This window comes from Chenopodium album, chromosome 12 (assembly GCF_948465745.1).
Source record: "Chenopodium album chromosome 12, dcCheAlbu1.1, whole genome shotgun sequence".
In the NCBI taxonomy this organism is placed as follows: Eukaryota; Viridiplantae; Streptophyta; class Magnoliopsida; order Caryophyllales; family Amaranthaceae; genus Chenopodium; species Chenopodium album.
The window spans coordinates 43,630,415-43,637,168 of NC_137845.1; the positions used below are offsets into that span (position 1 = coordinate 43,630,415).

General features: G+C 42.6%; 1 pseudogene; it reads right to left on the reverse strand.

Annotated features, from left to right (window-relative positions):
• Positions 1–5,035: 5,035 nt before the first annotated feature.
• LOC145573446 (small nucleolar RNA R71) lies at positions 5,036–5,134 on the reverse strand (annotated as a pseudogene).
• Positions 5,135–6,754: the final 1,620 nt, after the last annotated feature.

Below are 6,754 nucleotides of genomic sequence, written 5' to 3' on the forward strand. Positions count from 1 at the left end.
TACAATTTTTTTTTTAAAATAAAATCCTTGTTCTATTAATGGTAAAGTAGTACGTAACTCTACCTATGTCATAAATTATGTTGAGAAGTTTATGGTATCATTGGTCGTGTTTGGTGAATAGCTTAAAGCTGAAAGATGAAGCTGATTATGTTATCTAATTTTGACTAGCTAATTGTATTAACTAATTTGACTAACTTATTTTATTAGCTGATTGCATAAAAGTGTTTGGTAAATAACTGATAGCTTAAAGGTAATTGAGTATATGAAATGACCAATAATCTAATTGTGGGGTAGGTAGTTTAGGTAGGATTTAAATTAAATGATGGTGTTTTGGGTGTTTTTGTCCCTCGGGAGAGTTACAGCTCCAGGACTGATCCGACCGCGCCTGTACCTGCAAAACAATGGAGACTCTGGGTGTTAGGAGCTCCGCCTCCGACGATCAAGTTAGTACTTGAATATGGGTGGGAGAACGTGCGGAAAAGGAAATGAGATCTTCTCGGATTCCGAGATCAGGTGTTTCTTTGATGTGAGAGAATGTAGGGTATGCTATAATAAAATAATCCTGTCCCGAAAATGGGGGAATCTCCCTATTTATAGGGTCATTGGGAAACGTGCCCCTGGTTAGGTCACTCTAACCTAGCTCTGCTGGGCTGCACCGTATTACAGCTTTCTCGGGATTTGGGCCCTTGAAGGCCGCCTTTTTCTCCCAAGTTCTAGGAGGGACACGTGTCAAGTGGATACTGGTCCAATTCGGACCAACCAGAGTATGACACATGTCAGGACATGATTGGCCCACGTGGCATAGGTAAAAGTACCCAAAACATTTGCCCCTCAAAGATGTGACTTGGCGCGCCACGTGGCATATGTGACACATGTCACTCAGCCATAGGAAATAGTAATAATTTTTTTTTTTACTGTGAAAGTTTAACCTTTCACATTTTGGGGAAATTACCAGGATGCCCCTGTTTCTTACCCTTCTATAAATATACGATTTACCCCCTTCATTTTGGACGTTTCCAAAACATTCTAGAGAGAGAAAATCACCAATTCTAGAGAGAGAGAGTCTGCCGTCTGTCCGTGTGAACAAAAGCGCTGTTCATTTTCCGCCTGCCTTAGCCGGTTTACAACTGCCTGTGCCCCAAGCAAGCAAAGTCAACTCCAGCAGCATCTCAGTTGGTCATCACCGTTTGCCCCTCTTTTAGAGACAAACGTAAGGTACCGCCTCTACTCCCTTCAGCTCATTTGCATTTGCTTCAATTCATTCAATAAATGGACTCATCACTAACACACACGGCACGACCTAGGTCAGTAGTCAGCTGGTCACTTGGTACAGCTGAGTCTAGGACTGGGAGTGCCGGCTCTGGGTGCATGGAGCAATTTTATACTCCTCAACCGACCATCTATGTGTCTGTGCAGGACACGATGGCTAGAACTAAACAGACAGCCACCAGATGGCGTCGAAGAGACGGTACTTTGGAAGTGTCGTCTGATGAGGTAACCTCGGTTGAGAAGTTAGAGAGCAATGAAAGCTTAGGGGAATATTTCCCGTCTGGGATTCCTAGAACCCCAAGTGATACAATCTTATACGATGAGGGCAGAGACGGAGAGGGAACCGTCTCCCAGATGGACCTTGATGAAGCTGGCCCCGAAGATAGAGACGGGGAAAAGTCTGCATCGGGGTCAGCCGGCGACGAGGGAGACGGTGAAAGCTCCGCCTCAGGGTCTAGCCCTGAGGATGATAGTGATGCCCTCCTTTCCCCGCTTGAGGATAGTGAGGCCAAAGAGAGGAAAAAATGGGAAGCAAATGATGATCCCTTTCATATCCATATCTCCGCTAAAGACAGGCAGACAATGCTAGAGGGCATTGAAAGCTTTGTAAAGAAGCGGCCCCTAGGAAATGGATATACTATCCGGGTGCCGCCTGAGTTAGGCACCATCTCCTGGAAAGATGACCAGGAGAACGCCAATGCCTACTTTGGATGCTATGAGGCGGCGTTCCTGGCAGGCGTCCGGTTCCCGCTTCACCATGCTGTGAGAGCCATACTCAGGGGTTATGGCCTGGGCGTCTGGCAGCTCTCCCCAAATTCATGGGCTAACATTCTGGGGTATGTTGCCGCCTGTGAGATGCAAAACTTGAATCCCAGCTGGGAGGCTTTTGCACACATGCACTATCTCAGTCGCAACCTAGGCGGTTGGAGGGCGTGGTACACCTTGACCACCCTCCCTCAGTATCAAATGACATTGGACAAGGTGTCCAAATATGACGGTTGGAAGACCCGTTTCTACCTGCTATCTGCCCCAACCCATCGAGAGAACCGGGAGCTGCGCCGGTATAATAAAAAGCCCGACCTACTATGTTGCAAATGTGCCCTTCCCCGGATTCCAGGGGATGACTATGACGCTATCATGGAAAATAAGTTTTTTGAGCTCCATCTGGAGACACTCTCAACCGAGGACGTAATAAAGGTCCCTAATAATTGGATTCCCATGTGCGCATGGTTTAGAGATGAGGCGTTCTTATCCGCCTGTGGGCTTAGCACGATGTTTCCAAAGCGTATGTTTGATATACATCCGATTTAATTCCTCTTGTACTAATGTTAGCCAACTATGATTTTTCACTAATCATGTGTTCATTAATTTCGCAGAAGAAGCTTTGAACATGGTGGCTGACGAGAAGACTCCCAAGCGATCCTCTGCACAAACCCGGAGAGACCTGGCGAAGGCTAAGGCCGCCAAGTTGATGTGTGACATTTTTGGCACTCATTTGGTTCCTTTTTGGATGATTTTTATTTCATTTTATCTCTCTTTTCTTTAGTTTTCCTTAGTTTTATTCTTGTTTTCTTCATTTTATGCTTTTTGTAGTTAGTTTCTCTTTTTCATGTCTTTTTCTAGTTTACTTGTTATTTTTCTCTTTTACTTGCTTTTTATCTTTTGCTTGTAGGTGGTAATTGATTGTCCAAGAATTCCCGGGCTTCCTTTCTATAGTTTTCCATTGATTTTCATGCCTAAAGCTTGTGCAAGAAGTTTCAAGTCAATGAGAGGTTCAAGGAGCATGCTTCAAAGTCTTGTTTATGCCTTCCTCATGGCTCATTTCCTTCAAGAAATTCAAGGAAGTTGCTGCCTACCTTGTCCTCCATCATCATCATCTAGGATGCGTGCACCTCGTGAGCAAGGGCAAGGAAGAAAGGAGGAAGCTGCAGCTATGTGCGGGCGCACTCAAGGAGTGTGCGGCCGCACATCTGTCGTGTGCGGCCGCACATCAGATTTGTGCGGGCGCACATTCCTGGGTACACTCCTTCGAGCGCCCGCACTTACGAGGGTCTATTTTTGGGCGTCATTGCCGACCTCTCCTTTGTATATATAGTTATTTCTACCTATTTTTGGGGAAAAAAAGTTTTAGTTTAGATTGAATTTGATAGTTAGTTTTTGGGGAGAATTTTAGAGAGAGAAACTCAAGAACTAGAGAGAGAAACTCATGATTTTTGGTGATTGCTCAAGGATTCCTCATTGTGTTTGATCTTTGGATCAAAGTTTTGTAAGGATTTTCTTCTTGATTTCAATACAAGTTTGATTTTAGTTGATTTCATTAGTTTTTCATATTGTTGATGATTGATTTGGTTATTGATTGAATTTTGATTGATTTTGATTGATTGTTGGTTTAATCTTTGAATTCAAGCATGTTGATAATGAATTTGATGAATGTTGTAGTTTTGATCTCCATTTCTATGGCTAGTGAGTAGTTTTCTAGCTAGGGAGATGGTGAAGCATGTATGAATGATGGAATAGTGTAATTTGGGGATAATTGATGGAGTTGATGATATGATTAAATTTGGTTGATATTTCATGTGCATGTGTGTGATTAATTGAGGTTTGGCCATCTTTGATTAATACACTAGATTGCATTGTAAGCTTGCTATGATACGGACCATTGATTAGTGAACTTGCAATTTCACGATTGAGGTGCTTTGTGACGTTCCCTAGTTAGTGTTTAGCGTAGTTGACGCTAGTTAGACCTCTAGGTGAACCACCTTAGTATGCTCTTTTGGATACATGATGATTTTCCTTCATATCGCTTGACTTAGTCGGTTTGACCTCCCAAATTACCGTTTCCATTATGATTGCATGTGGATCCATTGCCCTAGTGTCTTAGATTGATTTAATACAAGTTTGCATACCTAGTTAGCTATACTTCTACCTCAAACCCCTTCTTGATTCCGAAATAGCTTGATCTAGACTTCGTGCACTTGATATCCATTCCTTGGGTTCGACCTTGACTTGCCACTACGCTAAATAGGGGTTAGTTAAGCTACAAATTTTGTTTGATAGGGTGGGGTGGTAGACCAACGACCTACCGTTCTCCGTCCCATCAAAATGGCGCCGTTGCCGGGGAATGGTGCTTGAGTGTATGTTGTTTTTGAGTCTATTTCATTTTGATAAAATACAAAAAGATTTTGTTTCTCTAGGCTACATTTGTAGCCGTGCTACTAACATTTTTGTGTGAGTTTTGCATGCATAGAACACGTGATCGTCCCCTTGTTCCCCTTGATCCGGAAATTGAGAGGACTCTTTCAAGAAGAAGAGTGGATAATAGATCCTTGGCTTATAGCTCTTCAAGTGAAGAAGAAATTCAAGAAGAACAAGGAATGGGTGAAAATCCTAGAATAGCCTTGAAGGAGCTTGGAGTGCCCGGGGCATATAGGTTTGAGAGTGGAATAGCTCCACCTACTACCCCGGCAAATGACTTTGAAATCCGGCCGGCAATGATCACCTTGATTGAGAGAAGGCAATATAGTGGGGCTAAGAATGAGAGCCCATTGAACCATTTGAAAGAATTTGAAAAATATTGCAACACTATCAAAGTCAATGGGGTCTCTCAAGAATTCATCCGCCTCAAGTTGTTCCCTTTCTCTCTATTAGGAAGATCTTTGGAGTGGCTAGACAAGGAGGTGAAGCCCAACTCCTTGAGAACTTGGGATGATGTTACAAAGGCTTTCTTGTCCCGTTTCTATCCCCAAAAGAAGACGGCGGAGGCAAGAGCCTTGATTCAAGGGTTCAAGCAAAGGCCGAATGAAAGCCTTTATGAAGCATGGGAGAGATTCAAAGAGTATCAAAGGGAGTGCCCTCACCACGGAATCCCCACATACCAAGTGATCCAAATCTTCTATGGCGGTTTAAGTCCCCAAGGCAAGTCATGCCTTGATGGAGGGGCCGGGGGCCCTATCATGAACAAAACCGAAGAAGAAGTTGTGGACATCATTGAGGACGTGGTGACATATTATAGGGATTGGCAAGATGGGGAGAGAGACTCTTCAAGCAAGCAATCTTCATTGTATTCGGTGGACCATCTCAATGCAATCAACAACCTTTCCTCCCAAATGACAAACTTAGGAAAGGAGGTCACCGCAATCAAAGCTAAGTTGGAGAGCACTTCTACCTCTTCTCAAGCTTCTAATCTTCCCTCCCAATTTAAGGGGAGAGGTACTCCTTCTAACTCTCAACCCCCTCCCTCTTCACATAATATGCCTTTGGGTTGCTTGTTTTGTGATGCATGTGGATCGTATGATCATGACTCTAGTGTTTGTCCTAATGAATGTGTTGATGAATTTGACAACAATGAGTGTGAACATGTTAATTTTGTGTCAAATAACAATGTTCAAAGGTTTGATAATCAAAAAGGCCAATGGAATAGGAATTACCAAAACCAAGGCAATTTTGACAACTATAATCATAATGGTGGTTATAGGAACCAAGGGAATCAAGGTTCTCGTGGTAACCATAACCAAGGTTATAGTAGCCAAAATCAAAGCCAAAACTATGGTAATCAAAATCATAATTATGGTAATCAAAACCAAGGTTATGTAAATCATAACCAAGGTAATGGAAACCATAATCATGGTGGTGGTAACCATAATCAAGGTTATGGTTTAAATCAAAATAGGAGTAATTGGAACAATCAAGGAAGGGGAAATTTTCAAAACAATGCTCAAAGAGGTCCCCCACCCGGTTTTGTTCCAAAGACTCAAAATGAAAATTCCTATTCACAACCTTCTTCTCCTAAGACAACCTTGGAAGAGTTGATTGATAATCAAACCAAGATCATTAACACCTATATGGCGGTTAGTGATAAGAAATTCAATGAGATGATGACCCACAATAAGATGCTTGAGACTCAAATTACTCAATTAGCAAACACTATTAAGGATTTTGCTAGTCCTTCATCTTTGCCTTCCCAAGGTGTTGAACCAAAGAAACCCGTGTACTCTATTGCTACAAGTGGTGGAAATGATTTTGATGAGGGAGTTTCTTGTTCAAAAGAGGGAAGAGATGAGAGTGGTGCTAAGGAGAATGAAGTGGAAAGGGTTGAGTCTAAGGAAATCTATTGTGAGGTTGACAAAAGAGAAGAGTATGTTGGTGAAAAGATGAGTGAGATAGAGAGATTTCCCGATCTACCATATCCCCAAAAATATTTGAGATTCAAAATGGATGAGCAATTTGGGAAGTTCCTTGAAGCTTTTAAGGATGTTCATGATTCTACACCCTCAACCGAACCAATTCCCGACATGCCTAAGTACTCCAAGTTTGTTAAGGAGATCTTAAAAGAGAGAGAGGATTTTGATGAGGGTAGTTCGGTGGAAGGAGGGAAGTGCTTTAGTGCTCTTATCCATGGTGAACTCCCAAGGAAGATGGAGGATCCGGGGAATTTTTCAATCCCTTGTCAAATTAAGGAAATGGTTTTTGAAAATGCTTTGTGTGA